This window comes from Nomascus leucogenys, chromosome 1a, assembly GCF_006542625.1.
Source record: "Nomascus leucogenys isolate Asia chromosome 1a, Asia_NLE_v1, whole genome shotgun sequence".
Lineage (NCBI taxonomy): Eukaryota > Metazoa > Chordata > Mammalia > Primates > Hylobatidae > Nomascus > Nomascus leucogenys.
In genome coordinates, this window is record NC_044381.1 from 14,760,475 (window position 1) to 14,782,898 (window position 22,424).

A 22,424-nucleotide genomic window follows, 5' to 3' on the forward strand; every position below is an offset into this window, starting at 1 on the left:
CGAGATCCTGTCTCTCCAAAATATGTTTAAAATTACCCAAGCACAGCGGTGCATGCCTATAGTCCTAGCTACTCAAGAGGCTGAGGTAGGAGGATCACTTGAGCCCAGGAGGTCGAGGCTGCAGTGAGCTATGATTGCGCCACTGCACTCCAGCCTGAGAAGCAGAGCAAGACTCTATCTCAAAAAGAAAAATGAAAAGAAAATTGATAACAAGAGGCACAGTTAAGCATCACTAGTAATGCTTTCTCTCTCTGTTGGAATCCCTGATATCTCCTCCATGATGAGTTGAAGGACTAGAACCCAGTTTGAGCAAGTAGTAGATGGAGATTGTCTTTGGCTTTAAATTCAGAGAAAGGGAAATGAGTATTTGCCACCAGCTAATAATGGTCTAGGAAACAAGTTAAGTCCCCAAATGTTCACCTAAGGGGATCTGATGACCTCCAGGGAAAAGGGCATAACAGGACTGAACTTTTTACAGAGGGTTTGGTTGGTTCCAAGCCTGTGTACATGGAAGGAGCTGGAAAAAAAATAGCTAATCATGGCAGAGTAGGATTCCAAGGAGTCCAAAAGCACCCCACTGAGAAAGCAAGGGAACAGTGCACACCCCTTGGTTGGAATCTTGATTCTACCACTTAAAGGGGCGACCTACAACAGTATTACACAACATTGGCCCCCATTCTGGTGCCAGTCAACAAATGCATTACTACTGGACCACAACAAATACAGAAAGTAAAAGTAAGTATTTAGAAACAATTTGACTTTGCTGCAACATCCAAGACCATGATCAGGCAATAAAACTTGAACAGTGTACAAACTAGCTGGGTTGTTGAAATTGCCTGATGAATCACATGTGGCATGACATGTGACAACACTTGGCATTTTGTTAGTTCGTTAACTGCCAAAAGCATATAAAAATTTGTGGAACAAAGCATGTATTTACTTTTACAATTTGTTCTTTTGTAACCACTTTCATTTTCAATCAAGCTTATTTTTAAGTTTATGGTTCATCATTATTAGCTAAATTGGGGAAGTAATATTTATATTTTTAACCTTAATATACTAAAGTTAAGGTGATCTTCAGTGACATTTTGGGGGAAGGAGAGTCAAGAAAAGATCCATTTTTTTCTGAAAACAGTAGTAGTAAACTAAATAATGATAATAAAGCTGATACTGAGAAAATGAAGACTAAAAGGTTTAAGGCTTGTTTTACTCCAAAGTATGAGTCTTATATTGAGTTATTTTGTGTGACGTAATTGATGGAGAAGTGGTAAGATCATAGTATGGTATTTACAGGAGATGTACTGGCTAGTAAAGCAATGAAACCAGCAAACCTTAAGCAGCATTTATATACAAAACATAAAAACATTCAAAACCAAGCAATTATATTTAAATATAGCCATCTAAAATGTAATAATCTCTATCAAAATTAAAATCTATCTCTAAAACTAGAGTTAGCCCAGGCAACATCATGGGTATATCTATCTAACTTTCAAAGGACAGATCATTGCTATATTGTATAATTGTTTCCAAAGCATAGAAAAAGATGGAAAACTTCCCAGCTCAATCCAAAAATCTAGTATAATAATCTTTATTTTAAAATATAAAGCCATTTATGCAAACGTGTAGAGAAAGATTTGGAAGAATCTTTCTCTGAGGCCAATCTCATTTGGTACATGAATAAAAAAATCTTCGGTGTAAGAAAATCTAATCCAGCATTGTATGAAAACAACAACCAAATAGGATTTCTATAGAAGTGTAAGGATAGTTCAACATCAGGAACTCCATTACTATAATTCTACAAAATTAATAGATTAAAGGGGAAAAATTGTTTAATGATCTAAAAGATGGCAAAATTATTTAAGGAAAAGATAAATTTTCAAAGTTTCAAGAAGAAAGACACATAATTAAAACTACTATAATGCAAGCTTACACAATGAGATTAAATAGAATAGAGTTTCAGAGATAGAATCATGTGTCATTGAAATTTAATATACAAAATGCTATACTCAACAACCATAGAAAGGACTCAATTAATTTTTATAACCATGTTGAAATAATTTGCTATCAATTTGGGGGAAAAAAGTTAAACTTATAATTCCTATCATATCCCCAAATAAATTCCAGATTACTAAAAAAATTCCTTAATATACAAAACAAAACAATAAAAATATTGGAAAAGCACACTGGAAAACATAGAAGTCACAAAAAAAGAACAAAAAAATGCAAATTTAAACTTTTATGACCAGTGATATCACTAATAAATTAAAACACATGTAACAGGTTCAAAAAATATCTGCAACATATATAAGGGACAAAAAATAAAGACTCAAAAACTGTAAAGAGATTTTAACAAATCAGTAAGAAGCAGACAAATCATCCAACAGAAAACAGGTGAAGGATATGAACAGGCAGTTCACAGAAGAAGAAACCCAAGGATATATAGAAAGTATGTGTAAAATTTCGTTCTACTTCACTATTAACCAGTGAGTTATTTTCTCTCATCAAATAAGCCAAAATTAAATTTTGAGAATGTGCGTTGTTATGAGGGTGTGGGAGAAAAGGCATTTCATGTTTCCTTGATGCGAGTGCAATTTGGAAAACCCAAACTCTGCCTTTGGGAGATAATTTGGCAATATTTATCTAATTACATGTAATAAATATTTGCTTGATCAATTACATTCTTAGAAATCTCTCCTTCAAAAATACTCTCACATAATTACACAAACCTTAAACAACCTAAATGTGCATCTAGTAGTTGAAACATCGTTAATAACCTTAATAGTATCTGCATTTTATAGAATAATATGCAACAATTAATAATCAAATATGTTGTATTTACTACTCTTAAATGATCTGTAAAGCATGTTCTTAAGTTAACCTGCAAAATAAAGCAAGTTGCAGAACACAAGTACAGTATGATTACTTTTGTGGGAAAAAAACACCTAAATACTTATACAAACACGTGAAAAAAGATGTAGAAAGATGCATTCCAAATTTTTCTCCAAGGAGGGGGAAGCTGGATGAGAAAGGATGAAGGAAACTTTTACTTTTTATATATTTTGCCTAGTTTAGTTTATTTGAAGAATATATATTTGGATTATTGGTATAACTTTAAGTTCTTGAACATGCAGGGGAGTATAAAGCAGAACAAGTATATACGAACATTAAAAGAAAAAAAGCATCACAGTCACCTTTTTTTTCTTTTTTTTAGACGGAGTCTTGCTCTGTCATCAGGCTGGAGTGCAGTGGCGTGATCTCGGGTCACTGCAACCTCCACCTCCTGAGTTCAAGTGATTCTCCTGCCTCAGCCTCCTAAGTAGCTGGGACTACAGGTCGCGCCACCACACCCAGTTAATTTTTGTATTTTTAGTAGAGACAGGGTTTCACCATGTTGGCCAGGATGGTCTCGATCTCTTGACCTTGTGATCCACCCTCCTCAGCCTCCCAAAGTGCTGGGATTACAGGCGTGAGCCACCGCGCCCAGCCACAGCCACTTTTTGACATGTCACATATCTCATTGGCAGAGTTAGGATATTGGAACTCAGTAATTGGTGAACAGAAAACAATTATTCCATTCTTGCTTCTAGTTCCTTGTTATTGGCACCAATCACATTTGTAGACTTCTTTAGAGTTTACTTTATAAAATATTTCAATAATAGTAACACTTTGTGTCTGTAAAATACAAAGCAATTTCTTATTTTTGTCTTTGATCAGGAAAATTGAGCAAATATTATTATACACACAGTTTTCTAGGGAAGGAGGTAGGACTCAGTGGATTGTCTAAAATTGCAGAGCAAGTATAGTCTTCATCCGTGCCTCTTGTTCCTACTTCCATTGCTTTCATACAACACCAGAGTGAAGTTCCTTGAATCAAAATACTGTAGTTAATAGACTTATATATTCTATGAGTTGAACTTATATCTGACAGCAGGAATATGGTTATTGATGAACAACAACATTCCTATTGGACATTTCTACACGTAACATTGTCCCAAAGTCTGAAATTAGCAACAAAATGCCTGTTCACATCCTCTATTGATATTCTATTGGTTTATTTGCCTGTTTTTTATTGATTTGTAATATCTCTGTATATTTTTTAGAACTTTATCCTTTGTCCTTTAGATATGTTGCAGATCGTTTTCTAATCTGTTACATGTATTTTAATTTGAACTCATTTGTAATAAAACGTTTAATTTTTATTGTTCTTCTTCTTTTTTTATATAACGTATGAAATGTTTTCCAATATACTTTTCTTATTCTCTGGCAAAGTTAAGAACTCACATGACTTGCCAAATATCACACGGCTAATTAAGAGCAGAATCCAGCTTAGAACCTAGTTCTCCTGAACCCAAGGCCAGTAATCCTTCCACCACAGTAGGTCTTACCTTCTTACCACAATCCTGCCACACAGTTCATCTTTATTTTTTGTATTTGAGGTATTGTGAGTACAGAATATGTGACCAGAGACGGATGAAATTTGAAGTTTAAGTTTCTTGGCACTTCCTCTCAAAAGCATTCAAAATATAAGAGATTATGATAAACTTTAGCCCCATGGCATAGGTACAGAGCCCAGGCTTAAAGGGATCATAGGCCTGAAAAAGGCTTGGAGAAAATTCATTCTGGTGGATTTATCTCTTACATGAAGGAATAGAAGCCTAAGGAGGTAAAGAGATTTTTTTTTCCATGTTCACTGCCAAAGTGTCGTAGATAGATGCAAAATGCTGTTCTCCTCCCATTTTCCTGTTCTGTCTCATAGATTAGATTTCACCAAGCAAAGGGATTCCGGGAAAAGCTGAGAGATGAGAGGATACTCTCTTAAAAATCTGGAAGAAGGGAAAATCCAAATTTGAAAAACTACAAAAGAAGGATAAAAAAGCGGAACTATTGAGATGAAATTGGTCACAATCTCTATTTTATAATTGGAGATTTGAATCTGTCATCTAATACTTTTCTTTTTTCTACCTATTTAATGTTTATTTTTCATTACTTTCTGGCTTTCTTTTTAATTAATTAACATTTTATTATTTCATTTTCCCCCTTATTAATAAGCTTTGTTATTTTACCCTTTTTAAAGTGGTTAAAAGATTACACTATGTGTCCATCAACGATAGACTGGATTAAGAAAATGTGGCACATATACACCATGGAATACTATGCAGCCATAAAAAATGATGAGTTCATGTCCTTTGTAGGCACGTGGATGAAACTGGAAACCAGCATTCTCAGCAAACAATCGCAAGGACAAAAAATCAAACACCGCATGTTCTCACTCATAGGTGGGAATTGAACAATGAGAACACATGGACACAGGAAGGGGAACATCACACACTGGGGACTGTTGTGGGCTGGGGGGAGGGGGAGGGACAGCATTAGGAGATATACCTAATGTAAATGACGAGTTAATGGGTGCAGCACACCAACATGGCACATGTATACATATGTAACAAACCTGCACGTTGTGCACATGTACTCTGAAACTTAAAGTATAAAAAATAAAAAATAAATAAAAATAAATTTTAAAAAAGAGAAACCTCTGATTGCAACAATGAGTATTTTTAACAAAAAAAAAAAAAGATTACACTATGTGTAATCTAGTATAAATTAGGAATCTAGTATAAATTAGTATTTTCTCCCATTCCAAACAATGGGTCTTTCAACAATTTTTTTTTTTTTTTAGGAGAAAACAGGGTCTCACTGTGTCAGTGCAGTGGCATGATCAGGGCTCACTACAGCCTCAACCTCCTGGGATCAAGCAATACTCCCGCCTCAGCCTCCCAAGTACACGGGACCACAGGTGTGCACCATCATGCCTCGATGATTTTTGTATTTTTTGTAGAAATGGGATTTTGCCATGTTGCCCAGACTGGTCTTGAACTCCTGAGCTGAAGAGATCCACCTAACTTGGCCCCGAAAGTGCTGGGATTACAGGCATGAGCCACCACGCCGGTCCTAAACAGATGCTTTATGCTTGGCGTCTCAGCATTTCTCCCCATCCCCCTTATATATAAGTGCATATATCAAGGAGAAAAAGTTGCCTAGAATACCAGGTTTATCTCAATTTTTTCCTTTTTTTTTTTTTTTTAAACAGGATCTTAAACCCACAAATACTGGCTATCTTGGTAGATCTTTGTGGTTTAAAACAGTTTTTTCTTCCCAATTACAAATATCTTCTTCAGTTATTATCACTGCAAAGTTGATCTAATTTCCACTGAGATGTTCAATCATTATTGGAAGCAGAACTTCTGCTGAAGAAGCTAATGTTAGAGAAAAACACTATTGATGTTTTGTAGATGCCCCCAACACAAATTTCTTTATAGCTTTATTTTTAAAACACATTTTCATGAAGCTACATATGTTATGATTACATTGAACACAGATGCAAGTACGTCTATGTATAAGGAGTGAAAATCTGAAAAAGCTCTGTGGATTGTACCAATGGAATCAACTGGTTTTGGCATTGTACTATACTTATGCAAGGTGTCAACACTGGAGAAGGCAGAGTGAATGGTCCTTTATCCAAGTTACAAAGCCAACGAAGTAGATAAGTTATATAATTCTTTGCTAGATTCTTTTTTGCTTGATAACTATAGAAAATGTTTGCTTTTTTAATAAAATTAAAGTATTACAGAAATTGAAACATAGGAAATTAGACTTACTCAAGTACCATAATCCAGAGGAAATTGCTGTTAACAATATGATGCAGCTTTATCTGACTTTTTGAGGATGGTTGTGGTTTATTGAATAATTTTAAAACTAACATTTCCTGATTCTTTTTTTGTGTCTTTTTAATAATGTGGGTTTTTTTTAAGTTTCCTTACAATAGCCTCGGGACGTATTTTAAATTTCGAATTCCCAGAGCACATGACTCTGTTTTATTCATTTTCATTCTAACATTTTAAAATCCCCATGTACTCAAATTCTTCCATATTTGTTATCTTTTAACAATCTATTATTATTATTATTATTGTTGTTATTTTTGAGACAGAGTCTCACTCTGTTGCCCAGGCTGGAGTACAGTGGCGTGATCTTGGCTCACTGCAAACTCTGCGTCCCGGTTTCGTGCAATTCTCGTGCCTCAGCCTCCTGAGTAGGTAGGATTACAGATGTGTGCCACCATGTCTGGCTAATGATTTTATTTTTAGTAGAGATGGGGTTTCATCATGGCTGGTCTCAAACTCCTGACATCAAGTGATCCAGCTGCCTCGGCCTCCCCAACTGCTGGAATTACAGGTGTGAGCCACGGCACCCAGTCACAATAATTTATTCTTAAAATGGTATTCAACTACTGTGTTCAGAGGTTTAATGCTGTCACTTCTGTTTTTCAGTTAGCACAATTAAATGTATATCATGTTACGCTTTTAATGTTCCTAGTTCTTGTATGTATTCATGTCTGCTCTTATATTGTGGCCAACAAATAGACAGCCTATGGAAAACACATGGGAAAGTTTGTGTGTCTCTGTGCATTTCTTGGCAACTTCCAGTAAATATATAGTTATTTCAACATTGAAAAAAATACGTCTTCCAAAAATTATCAAAAGAAACAGCATCTTTCAGAACCATCACAGTTTTAGTCAAAATGTACCCTTCGAAACATAAGATAACATTTATGAACAATGCATCTAGATTACATTTGCTTTACATTTAGAGTATTCTCTACATAGACAAAAGGAAGAAACAATTTTCCTTTGCCATATAAATTAGTGAAATTATGCCAGGGCCATAAGTAGACTATGGGCCCTTTAAGAAACATTTTTTAAAGACAAAGATATTGGGTGAAGTTCACTGATTTCACAGATTCGTTGTTTGCAAGCATGCAAATTCAATTGGAGTAATTTCCTTTAGCCTGTTAGAGCAAAGTTACAGAGAAGCCCAGTGTAATCTTCTGAATTCATGCTATCATCTGAGAAGGGATATTCTGTGACTATGAAAAGGTATAGTAGTTTGAGGCTATAGGGGTGGAGGCAAATGGTATAATTATGCTTTCTTTTGTGAATCAATTCCAGATGTGCCATTAGATTCTTTGAATGCTGAAGGAACAAAATATCAGTGCTAGAGAACCCATACTGGTAATCTAGTTGAACTTTCTCCTTTTACAGAGGAAGAAACTGAGACCTAGAAAGACAGATTGCCCGCACAAGTCATACAGTTTTCTTACAAACACTAAAATATCACACGAACCAGTGTATCATTCATATTTCAAATTAGATTAATTTGTCTTATCTTTTTAAAATGTTAATAAGATATATCAATTCAACTTTTGTTTATTTTGGAACATTGGCGGTGTTTCTTCAATCTGACTCATCTAGAATGACAACTTTACAAACAGCCATTTCTTTTTCTTTCCTCCCAGAAGTACTAGAGTCCAGTCAGAATTTCCTCATACAGCTTAGAAGGCATGTTTCACATTTTATGAAAAACCATACTGGAGTCTACATCATGGTGGGATAGACAAGGATGTGGGCTGGGGGTGGTGGAGAAGAAGGAAAAGAAGGCAAAACCTCAATATACAGGATTATAATTCATTTCGATTAGGATATAAATTGCCAACTGATTCTCACTCAGGCTGTGAAATATAGATTACATCTGAAAAATTCTATTCTTTCATTGTTACTCTAAAGAAGTAAATTGTTAAGTATTGATATGAAAAGCAAATATAGGAAAAACTCAATCTAAAGGCATATTTTGTAGTTCTACTTTGCTAAAAAGCAAACTACTTCTAACTCCCAGTTTTTAATGGTGATAGTAAAAGTCTAGATCTTTCTTTAGGTCAATCAAGGTAATGCATGTAAAAGAGCTATTGAACAATAAGTAGACTGTTGTGGGTTTGTTGTATTGTTGTTGTTAATAGCAGCTTCTCATCTTGTAACTACAAAGTAGCTGCTTTAATGCCATAGTACTTATTAACATTCTCTCATTATTGTTAATAAAATCTTCATTTCTGAACACAGCAGGGCAGAGAGAGAGAACAGCATAAGGCAATGGCCACATCCATGCCATAGAACACATGTCATGCATATACAACAATTTAAGCATTCAGAATGCCCCAGGAGAAATTGAATATCTGGAATTAGGTTATAAAAAGATGTGGAAGGGGGCTGAGAGTTCATAAATTAGTATTCATCTAGAATGATCCTGTTACACTCGGAAGAAATCAACCTTTGGAGCTCACATGACATCAAGCACAAGAGGGTTTAAAAATAATACTCAAGTCAATACACATCTACGGAATGCCAAATGGTGTTACACAAGAAGTGCCATGGTGATTAAGGGAAAATCTGTGTTTAAAGCAGAATCTCTGAAGAGCAATTACCTCCTTTTCACCAAAGGTCTTCATCTGCCCCATACCCAGGTACCTAAAGTGAAAGCAAATACAACTGAAAGAAAGCAGTGGCTCTCAAGTTAGAGAATTTTAGCTAACAGACGAAACAGTCAAATATTTGCAGAACACAACTAAGAAAAGCTGTATCAGTCAGGTAAGAACAGGAAAGGTTATTCTGTGATAACAAACAGCCCACAAAAATCTCAGTTGTCTTAAAACATATATTTGTTTCTTGTTGAGGCAAAATTTGCCGCAGATCAGGGAACCTCTCCAAGTCAGGTGTCCTCTGTGTTGTTTCAGCCTACCATTCAGCTTCAATCTTTCAGTCCCTCCACATCAACACATGCTCCCATGGTCATTGTAGCAAAAGAAGAGCAAGTTGAAGGGTTCAACAATGGCAATGCAATGCTATGCTCTGGCATTTAAGTGACACATGATCTTTCTACTCATGCCTCACTGGCTAGAATTAGTCACATTGCCCCATGTGACTGTGAGGGAGTAGGCAGCGAAGTATAATCCCACCACGTACTGGTGAGTCTCATTAAGCCTTTGCCAGAGAAGCTCATCTTCTGTAGAAAATAATTGAAACACTCTATACATAAACTGCAAACTTTGCCTGTAATCCCACACTTTGGGAGGCCAAGGCGGGGCAAATCACAAGGTCAGGAGTTTGAGACCAGCCTGGCCAACATGGTGAAACCCCATCTCTTCTAAAAATACAAAAACAAACAAACAAACAAACAAATAAAACGCTGAGCATGGTGGCTCACGCCTGTAATCCCAGCTACCTGGGAGGCTGAGACAGGAGAATTGCTTGAACCCGGGAGGCAGAGGTTGCAGTGAGCCAAGATCACTCCGCTGTACTCCGGTCTGGGCAACAGAGCAAAACTCCGTCTCAGGGCGGGGTGGGAAGTGTAAACTTTGAGCAGCTACAGAAATAAAACTACAACTTTCTATTTTAAAAGGGCCACAACGTGAGCACACATTCCAACACAAAACATAGAGAGAACATCAAGGGACACACAGATGTTAAAGATAGTCATCTAAATTACAGAAGACACTGGCAATCATTTATTTCTACAAGAGTAAGAAAAAAGAGGAGAAAAAGAAAAAGAAAAAAGAGTAAGAGTTCTGCTGTAATTCTTATTTATTTTGTGATACTTGTACATCTTCAATAAATTCTACTGAAGGAACATTGCAGAACATTGTTTCTGTCATTCTCTAAATATCCTTTTTGTTGGTTTCATAAAGTCCAAATAAAAAAACTATCTAGATGTTGATCTAAATATCTTGATATTTAGATAATACCTATATTGCCAGATACCTGGACTGGCATTATAACTGAGATGTTGGCATCCAGAAACAGCAAAACAAAGTGCATAGAAGCCCTTATAGAATGATGCCCATTTCATACCATCGAACTTAGTCCTTGAAATTTCAAAACGAATTAAACTTTAGCGGGAAATATGCCAGCATTAGGCAAGAAAAGCTTTGTCTGGTAAGTTTTCTTTCCTCCAGGGCTTACTCTGAAATAGGTGTCAATGTTATTTGCATTCTGAACACTCTGGAAACTTTTTCTTCTTGTTCCCTCCTGAGGCAACACTCCAAGAGCTTAAGGCAGGTTGAGGCTTTGATGTTTCTGTGCTTTTGTGAGTGAACAAAGAAAACCAATGAAATCCTGTTCCTTAGGAAGAAATGGTGATAGAAAGTGCTCAACAGTCAGCATCCACCTAGGTGTGTTCATTTGTTGTCATTTTAGGAACTAGCAAGACTACTGTTATTTACTGTTGCTACTTTTCCTGCTAATCAAAGAAACTTTTACCCAAGTTAACTTAATCAGGAGCTTGAAAGTGTAGTTTTGTAAGACAGGATTGTTAGAATCTTTAATCTAGTTAAAAGGATTGTCAAAGCCCCTTTGAATGACGGGTCCTCCCAAGAGAGACATCGTTGAGGAAGCACAGAACGTTTTGGGGGGTTCGTGTGTGGGTGTGCTTGTATGTATGTATGTGTTGTTTGTTTTTTTTGTTTGCTTTCATAGTACAAATGTACAAGAACACTGAAAATCAGATTCTGGCAAATTAAATCAAAGGGGAGTGTACGTTTTGGGAGGGGTAAGAAATTAAAGTGTGCTTTGTAAAAAAGGTTTTGGAAGGGAAAACTGGACATGTTTTTTTTCTAAAAAAAGAGAATTGCCTTTACTGCCCAAATTTTAAAACTTCTCTGGCAATCTAGACTAAAGTATTTATTCAAACATGTATCCTTTTACACTCAACTTTGTTACCTCTAAGAAAAAATTAATATTAATGTTATTTTTGGAAAAGGCATTAACAGTGTTTTTAGAGAGTCTCACAGATAGCTGATGGGTTTTACTCAATGACTTATAAGTAAAAGAAACAGCAGCATAATTTATAGATTAAATTCCCCCTTCTTTGGATCCAATGCCTAAACTCTTGACTTCATTTGATGTCTGTTAATGAAATGTAGAGAAAAGCAGCAGGCAAGCAACATTCTAGTTTTCACTGACTCTTCCATAACTGGACATTTGTTTGGGGTAGTTAAAAGAAACTAGTGTTAGATTAAACAGTGACCTGTAATGTTCCTCTCAACAGACAGAGACCTACAGTATTTTTTAATGTCTTCAGACTCTTGATAGTGGTTTTCAGTTAAAGAGGAATTGGATTATCTGTTAACATTATTCCAAACATATTTAGTGAAATATAAAAACCAAAGGAACTACAGACCATCTCATTAAATTCTTGTTCTCCACAAGTGTGTAGTTTGGGCTGCCATCACAAATTGCTATAGGTTTGGTGACTTAAACAACAGGAATTTATTTCTCATACATCTGGAGACCTGAAGTCCAAAGTCAAAGTGCTGGCAGGGTGGGCGTATGGTGAGGGCTGTCTCTTTGAACTACAGATGGCCATCTTCTTGTTGTATCCTCATATGGCACAGAAAGAGTGGGCTCCAGTTTGCTTTTCTTCTTTTAAGGGCATTAATCCCATCATGGGGGCCCCACCCCCATTACTTCATCTAAACTTAATCACCTCCCAAAGGCAGCACTTCCAAGGACCATCGCATTGGGGGCTGGGGTTTCAACATATGAATTTACAGGAGACACAAATATTCAGTCAATAACAAGAGATATCCATTGTTAATATATTTCTCTGTGATAAACAGAAGAGATCTAAGGCTCTAGGGCTGCTTGATGCTCAAGTGTTGTGATTAGAGTAGCTCTCCAACATCACTTTTATGAAATTTTATACCATTTGCAAGGTTTTTAACTTTGCCAGAAATTACTATATTTTGCATTTTATTGCTGGATGCTGTAAGAGACTGACCAGTCAAGAGATCAATGTGAAATATGCTTGTGTCAAATAACGTTCAGATGGAGGAAGATTTTACATGTGTTGAGGATTGCAACTGTTTATTTTGTCGTTGTTGTTTGTTGCTTTCCCTTTCCATTTCCCTATACGACTTCTAATTTCAGGAAACTAATTAATAAATTCTTATGTGATGAGGATTTTCTGTATAAATATATGCACACTGTCACTGTAGTGTTAGTTTTTTTCATTTAAAAATTTTAAAAAGACAAACCACCTCACTAGGTCTGCTGAGTCTAGAGTAGTAGAAGGTCTCTGTTCTGGTTCTGTCCTAGGCTATCTCCTTTTGTCATCTTGAGAGGCAGGATTGCCCTGTGAATGACCTTGTCCGCATCAGCATCTCATATTGGACTCATCCTTTCTTGCAATCGGGGCTATCAACCAACTGCAGAGTTCTCAGTCATCCCACTGCAGCCACTACAGCTTCCTCAACACTATTTCTATTTGCTAGTTTATAAAGCCACATTATGCAGGATGCTCCAAAGGTTTCACTTCTTCCAGGCTAAAAGTGTTTTGTTAGTTCTCTCTGCAAAATGACCCTTCCCATGCTGCTGTGAAGTAAGGAGTTTTGTAAATCTCTCAGGACTTAGGTGGGAAAAGACTACTTTCAGGCTGACAGCTTACAGGAAGACACCCCCATTACTCAGAATTCCTTTCCCCAGAGACTTTTCCTGACTGACTCCCTCTATCAGATATCTCCAGAAGCAGCTGGAACTAACCCTTCTCTACTCACTGCCTTGCTGAAGATTTCCTTTTTAACTCTTTCATGTCCAAGGATGTTAGCTCTGCACCAAATATAATGGGCCAAAATTGTGAGCTAGCAAGAACCTAGCCTATAGTAAGTCTACTGTCAGCCAAGGGAGGCCCCATTGCTCTTGCTTCATACAGAAGATGTATATTTCATGATCAGAACAGCATGGCATGGGTTATACCTGTTGGTTTATAATTTCCATTTTCAGAGCTTATTCAGTTATGTTACATGCAAGATAAAAGATTCCCAGGCCATAACGAACCAATGGATAGATGAAGTCTTTATAGACATTTATATGTGGATTCAAATTTGAGTCCTCTCACTTACTAGGTTTGTGAATATGGCAATTATTTAATATTTTTGAGCCTCAGTTACCACATCTCTAAATTGGGGTAACAACGTCTTCCTTCTGAAGCCTCTAGGAGGATCAGAAAGTTTATACATAATGCACTTAGCACAGACCTTGGCAATAAGCATGACCTTAATAACTGGCAACTATTCTTAATATCAACTTATATGTTCCAAGGCAAAAACAATTTTTTTATAATAGTAAAAGCCTTAAAATTGTAACTAGAATTTTATAATCCGGGGTGGAGCCAAGATGGCCGAATAGGAACAGCTCCGGTCTCCAGCTCCCAGCCCCAGCGACTCAGAAGACGGGTGATTTCTGCATTTCTGCTTGAGGTACCGGTTTCATCTCACTAGGGAGTGCCTAACAGTGGGTGCAGGACAGTCGGTGAAGCGCACTGTGCGCGAGCCGAAGCAGGGCGAGGCATTGCCTCACTCGGGAAGCGCAAGGGGTCAGGGAGTTCCCTTTCCTAGTCAAAGAAAGGGGAAACAGACGGCACCTGGAATATCGGGTCAGTCCCATCCTAATACTGCACTTTTCCAACGGGCCTGGAAAACAGCACACTAGGAGATTGTGTCCCGCACCTGGCTCGGAGGGTCCTATGCCCACGGAGTCTCGCTGATTGCTAGCACAGCAGTCTGAGATCAAGCTGCAAGGCGGCAGCGAGGCTGGGGGAGGGGCGCCCGCCATTGCCCAGGCTTGCTTAGGTAAACAAAGCAGCCAGGAAGCTCGAACTGGGTGGAGCCCACCACAGCTCAAGGAGGCCTGCCTGCCTCTGTAGGCTCCACCTCTCGGGGCAAGGCACAGACAAACAAAAACTCAGCAAGAACCTCCACAGACTTAAATGTCCCTGTCTGACTGACAGCTTTGAAGAGAGTAGTGGTTCTCCCAGCACGCAGCTGGAGATCTGAGAACGGACAGACAGCCTCCTAAAGTGGGTCCCTCACCCCTGAGCAGCCTAACTGGGAGGCACCCCCCCAGTAGGGACAGACTGACACCTCATTCAACCCGGTACTCCTCTGAGACAAAACTTTCAGAGGAACTATCAGACAGCTGAATTTGTGGTCTCACGAAAATCCGCTGTTCTGCAGCCACCACTGCTGACACCCAGCCAAACAGGGTCTGGAGTGGACCTCTAGTAAACTCCAACAGACCTGCAGCTGAGGGGCCTGTCTGGTAGAAGGAAAACCAACAAACAGAAAGGACATCCACACCAAAAACCCATCTGTACATCACCATCATCAAAGACAAAAAGTAGATAAAACCACAAAGATGGGGAAAAAACAGAGCACAAAAACTGGAAACTCTAAAAAACAGAGCACCTCTCCTCCTCCAAAGGAACGCAGTTCCTCACCAGCAACAGAACAAAGCTGGATGGAGGATGACTTTGATGAGTTGAGAGAAGAAGGCTTCAGACGATCAAACTACTCTGAGCTATGAGAGGAAATTCAAAACAATAGCAAAGAAGTTAAAAACTTTGAAAAAAAATTAGAAGAATGGATAACTAGAATAACCAATGGAGAGGAGGGCTTAAAGGAGCTGATGGAGCTGAAAGCCAAGTTTCGAGAACTACGCGAAGATTGCAGAAGCCTCGGTAGCAGATGCGATCAACTGGAAGAAAGGGTATCGCTGATGGAAGATGAAATGAATGAAATGAAGAGAGAAGGGAAGTTTAGAGAAAAAAGAATAAAAAGAAATGAACAAAGCCTCCAAGAAATTTGGGACTATGTGAAAAGACCAAATCTACGTCTGATTGGTGTACCTGAAAATGATGGGGAGAATGGAACCAAGTTGGAAAACACTCTGCAAGATATTATCCAGGAGAACTTCCCCAATCTAGCAAGGCAGGCCAGCATTCAGATTCAGGATATACAGAGAACGCCACAAGGATACTCCTCGAGAAGGGCAACTCCAAGACACATAATTGTCAGATTCACCAAAGTTGAAATGAAGGAAAAAATGTTAAGGGCAGCCAGAGAGAAAGGTCGGGTTACCCACAAAGGGAAGCCCATCAGACTAACAGCTGATCTCTCAGCAGAAACTCTACAAGCCAGGAGAGAGTGGGGGCCGATATTCACCATTCTTAAAGAAAAGAATTTTCAACCCAGAATTTCCTATCCCGCCAAACTAAGCTTCATAAGTGAAGGAGAAATAAAATACTTTACAGATAAGCAAACGCTGAGTGATTTTGTCACCACCAGGCCTGCCCTAAAAGAGCTCCTGAAGGAAGCACTAAACATGGAAAGGAGCGACCAGCACCAGCCACTGCAAAAACATGCCAAACTGTAAAGACCATCGAGGCTAGGAAGAAACTATAGCAACTAACGAGCAAAATAACCAACTAACATCATAATGACAGGATCAGATTCACACATAACAATATTAACGTTAAATGTAAATGGGCTAAATGCTCCAACCAAAAGACACAGACTGGCAAACTGGATAAGGAGTCAGGACCCATCAGTGTGCTGTATTCAGGAAACCCATCTCACGTGCAGAGACACACATAGACTCAAAATAAAGGGATGGAGGAAGATCTATCAGGCAACTGGAAATCAAAAAAAGGCAGGGGTTGCAATCCTAGTCTCTGATAAAATGGACTTTAAACCAACAAAGATCAAAAGAGACAAAGAAGGCCATTACATAATGGTAAAGGGATCAATTCAACAAGAAGAGCTAACTATCCTAAATATATATGCACCCAACACAGGAGCACCCAGATTCATAAAGCAAGTCCTCAGTGACCTACAAAGGGACTTAAACTCCCACACAATAATAATGGAAGATTTTAACACCCCACTGTCAGCATTAGACAGATCAACGAGACAGAAAGTTAACAAGGATATTCAGGAATTGAACTCAGCTCTACATAAAGTGGACCTAATAGACATCTACAGAACTCTCCACCCCAAGTCAACAGAATATACATTTTTTTCAGCACCACACCACACCTATTCCAAAATTGACCACATAGTTGGAAGTAAAGCTCTCCTCAGCAAATGTAAAAGAACAGAAATTATAACAAACTGTCTCTCAGACCACAGTGCAATCAAACTAGAACTCAGGATTAAGAAACTCACTCAAAACCGCTCAACTACATGGAAACTGAACAACCTGCTCCTGAATGACTATTGGGTACATAATGAAATGAAGGCAGAAATAAAGATGTTCTTTGAAACCAACGAGAACAAAGACACAACATACCAGAATCTCTGGGACACATCCAAAGCAGTGTGTAGAGGGAAATTTATAGCACTAAATGCCCACAAGAGAAAGCAGGAAAGATCCAAAATTGACACCCTAACATCACAATTAAAAGAACTAGAAAAGCAAGAGCAAACACATTCAAAAGCTAGCAGAAGGCTAGAAATAACTAAAATCAGAGCAGAACTGAAGGAAATAGAGACACAAAAAACCCTTCAAAAAATTAATGAATCCAGGAGCTGGTTTTTTGAAAAGATCAACAAAATTGATGGACCGCTAGCAAGACTAATAAAGAAGAAAAGAGAGAAGAATCAAATAGATGCAATAAAAAACGAAAAAGGGGATATCACCACTGATCCCACAGAAATACAATCTACCATCAGAGAATACTACAAACACCTCTATACAAATAAACTAGAAAATCTAGAAGAAATGGATAAATTCCTCGACAAATACACCCTCCCAAGACTAAACCAGGAAGAAGTTGAATCTCTGAATAGACCAATAACAGGTTCTGAAATTGTGGCAATAATCAATAGCTTACCAACCAAAAAGAGTCCAGGACCTGATGGATTCACAGCTGAATTCTACCAGAGGTACAAGGAGGAACTGGTACCATTCCTTCTGAAACTATTCCAATCGATAGAAAAAGAGGGAATCCTCCCTAACACATTTTATGAAGCCAGCATCGTCCTGATACCAAATCTGGCAGAGACACAACAAAAAAGAGAATTTCAGACCAATATCCTTGATGAACATTGATGCAAAAATCCTCAATAAAATACTGGCAAACCGAATCCAGCAGCACATCAAAAAGCTTATCCACCATGATCAAGTGGGCTTCATCCCTGGGATGCAAGGCTGGTTCAACATACGCAAATCAATAAATGTAATCCAGCATATAAACAGAACCAAAGACAAAAACCACATGATTATCTCAATAGATGCAGAAAAGGCCTTTGACAAAATTCAACAACCCTTCATGCTAAAAACTCTCAATAAATTAGGTATTGATGGGACGTATCTCAAAATAATAAGAGCTATCTACGACAAACCCACAGCCAATATCATACTGAATGGGCAAAAACTGGAAGCATTCCCTCTGAAAGCTGGCACAAGACAGGGATGCCCTCTCTCACCACTCCTATTCAACATAGTGCTGGAATTTCTGGCCAGAGCAATCAGGCAGGAGAAGGAAATAAAGGGTATTCAATTAGGAAAAGAGGAAGTCAAATTGTCCCTGTTTGCAGATGACATGATTGTATATCTAGAAAACCCCATTGTCTCAGCCCAAAATCTCCTTAAGTTGATTAGCAACTTCAGCAAAGTCTCAGGATACAAAATTAATGTACAAAAATCACAAGCATTCTTGTACACCAATCACAGACAAACAGAGAGCCAAATCATGAGTGAACTCCCATTCACAATTGCTTCAAAGAGAATAAAATACCTAGGAATCCAACTTACAAGGGATGTGAAGGACCTCTTCAAGGAGAACTACAAACCACTGCTCAATGAAATAAAAGAGGATACAAACAAATGGAAGAACATTCCATGCTCATGGGTTGGAAGAATCAATATCGTGAAAATGGCCATACTGCCCAAGGTAATTTATAGATTCAATGCCATCCCCATCAAGCTACCAATGACTTTCTTCACAGAATTGGAAAAAACTACTTTAAAGTTCATATGGAACCAAAAAAGAGCCCGCATCACCAAGTCAATCCTAAGCCAAAAGAACAAAGCTGGAGGCATCACGCTACCTGACTTTAAACTATACTACAAGGCTACAGTAACCAAAACAGCATGGTACTGGTACCACAACAGAGACATAGATCAATGGAACAGAACAGAGCCCTCAGAAATGATGCCGCATAACTACAACTATCTGATCTTTGACAAACCTGACAAAAACAAGAAATGGGGAAAGGATTCCCTATTTAATAAATGGTGCTGGGAAAACTGGCTAGCCATATGTAGAAAGCTGAAACTGGATCCCTTCCTTACACCTTATACAAAAATTAATTCAAGATGGATTAAAGACTTATATGTTAGACCTAAAACCATTAAAATCCTACAAGAAAACCTAGGCAATACCATTCAGGACATAGGCATGGGCAAGGACTTCATGTCTAAAACACCAAAAGCAATGGCAACAAAAGCCAAAATTGACAAATGGGATCTCATTAAACTAAAGAGCTTCTGCACAGCAAAAGAAACTACCATCAGAGTGAACAGGCAACCTACAGAATGGGAGAAAATTTTTGCAACCTACTCATCTGACAAAGGGCTAATATCCAGAATCTACAATGAACTCAAACACATTTACAAGAAAGAAACAAACAACCCCATCAAAAAGTGGGCAGAGGACATGAACAGACACTTCTCAAAAGAAGACATTTATGCAGCCAAAAAACACATGAAGAAATGCTCATCATCACTGGCCATCAGAGAAATGCAAATCAAAACCACAGTGAGATACCATCTCACACCAGTTAGAATGGCCATCATTAAAAAATCAGGAAACAACAGGCGCTGGAGAGGATGTGGAGAAATAGGAACATTTTACACTGTTGGTGGGACTGTAAACTAGTTCAACCATTGTGGAAGTCAGTGTGGCGATTCCTCAGGGATCTCGAACTAGAAATACCATTTGACCCAGCCATCCCATTACTGGGTATATACCCAAAGGACTATAAATCATGCTGCTATAAAGACACATGCACACGTATGTTTATTGCGGCACTATTCACAATAGCAAAGAGTTGGAACCAACCCAAATGTCCAACAACAATAGACTGGATTAAGAAAATGTGGCACATATACACCATGGAATACTATGCAGCCATAAAAAATGATGAGTTCGTGTCCTTTGTAGGGACATGGATGAAACTGGAAAACATCATTCTCAGTAAACTATTGCAAGGACAAAAAACCAAACACCGCATGTTCTCACTCATAGGTGGGAATTGAACAATGAGAACTCATGGACACAGGAAGGGGATCATCACACTCCGGGGACTGTTGTGGGGTGGGGGGAGGGGGGAGGGACAGCATTAGGAGATACACCTAATGCTAAATGATGAGTTAATGGGTGCAGGAAATCAACATGGCACATGGATACATATGGAACAAACCTGCACATTGTGCACATGTACCCTAAAACCCTAAAGTATAATAAAAAATAAAAAAGAAAAAAAAAATAAAAAAATAAAATAAAAAAATAAAAAATAAAAAAATAAAAATAAAAAAGAATTTTATAATCCAAGAGTGCAATGGGTCTCTCAGCCCAGGCTCCAGCTACAGTTGTTTTGAAGACAGGCTTGAAAACAGTTATTTAATACCTCACCCAACCTCTGCCCAATAAAGACACCATCCAATCAGCTACAGCAACAGAAATTCCTTAAACCTTGGACCTCTTGGGGCTTCACACGTTTCCCACTCAATCAACTTCCTCACTTAGGCCTATGGGCGAATACTTAAAAGAGATCAGTATCTCACCTTAAGAGGCCTATGACAGCCAGTGAACAAATAACCGAATGACTCTTCAATCAGCACCCACCAACCCCTCCCACTTGACAAAATGTGAAAGTGCAAAACAGAAAAAAGGTTTTCCCTGCAAGAATTCCTGTTTGATATACTGCCTTGACCTGTACCTAACAGTTCAAATCATGAAAATAAGAATCTTTTATGGTTACTGGGAAAATTCATAGTTTATCATATTCTGTCGGCTGGAGAGGAAGAAAAGACTTGGCCAGGTTCCTGAGGGAAAGATAGCCTGTCATATTTGCTGGGATTTATGTATGAAAAAGCATTCAGGATGATACTGTTGTGCAAGATGTCCCCCTCCTGCTCAGAGCTCCATCCATGCAAGGTGAAGAGGAGGGGCTTCCAAAACTGCCCAGAGCTGAAGGTAAAGGAGGAAGCAGAACGGGGGTGGAGGCAGGGGGAGGAGAGAAGACACTCAACTGCCATCATTTAAACCTCTTGATTATTTAAACTTCTGCAGAATAACGATTGCATATTTGAAGGAAATACATCTGTTCCTTTCCCTCCCCACCCCCATGTGGTTTTCTAATCCCGAGGTAATTACATTTTGACAAAAATTTATTGGGACATCTGTTTTTTCCCTTAGATCTGCAGGTCACTGTGCGACTCTAACAGCAGCCCAGCAGAGAGCTGCGCTGGAGAAACCGAGCACAATGGCTGGCCAGGTTCAGGGCATGCATGCTGAGCAGGGGTTGAGTTGGAGACAGAAAGGGCAGGCCCTTTGTGCCACCAGCCCACATCTTCTCATGTGTCACCTCACTTGGTTCACCGCAAGGGCTCAGCATGCAATTCTGGCCTAGGAGGGTGAAGGGTTCCAGGATATGGCAGAGGAGGAGAAGGAGGGGGGCTGGCTGGTAACAGGCTGGCAGTGTGCATCAAGAGCCAGGCATTTCCTAAGTTGGCATCCAATATAAAAATAATTCATGGAGGGAAGGGGATGGGGGTGTAATGCACAGGCCATATGTTTGAAACCCCTGCCCATAATGGCTGGCTGCGGTTACCAGCGTCTGGTGCCACCAACTACATTAAATTATGGTACCCTACGGAGGCACAGAAATCAGAAAGATTTCTCTTCCTTCCAGCATTTGTTAAAACATGGACCAACCTAGGAACTATACCCATAGATAAAACTTCTCTTTAAAAAAAAAAAAAAAAGTAGCTTCATTTTAGTCTACTCATTTTGGTGACAAAATCACCCAAACTTGCTAAGTTATCTTTTTTCACAAATCTCAGCTCCCATAGGAAATGCCTGTATCAGAATTCTACAAGGAACACCTTTTCTCCATGTTTGAGTCTTCGTAAGTTTATTCTCTGATGTGTCCAGCCCAATATCTTGACCTGATGTTTGAAAAAGTGTCTGAGTGACTTGTCTTTGTGCCAAATGAGACTTTGAAACATTCTGAGATGTTTGTGCCATTAAGAATTTAATTGGGAATTTCAATAATTAAAGTTCCATCTCCCTTTCCTCTGGCTTACTGATTAAAAAATAAATAGAAAAAGTTATAACCCAGGTATTTCATTTTCATAAAGACACCAAGCAACAGTCAACTAGTTTCTTTTTCCCAAAGAGTATCAAATGATCATTTCAATGGTTACATATAAATATCTACCTCTCCACACCAAATTTAAGAAAATTAGATGCCTCTGGGTATAATAGAGCTTCTCTTCCATCAATGGATAAAAGGCATGCTATTTCCTGAATTTCTTTACAAAGTAACAAGAGCAAATTCACAACTTTCAGATGAAAACACTGAGGCAGAAGCAAGTGCTTCCTGCCTCAATTGATCCTCCCACATCAACCTCTCAAAGTGCTGGGATTACAGGTGTGAGCCATCATGCCCACACAGCTTAAAATGAGTTTTTAAAGGG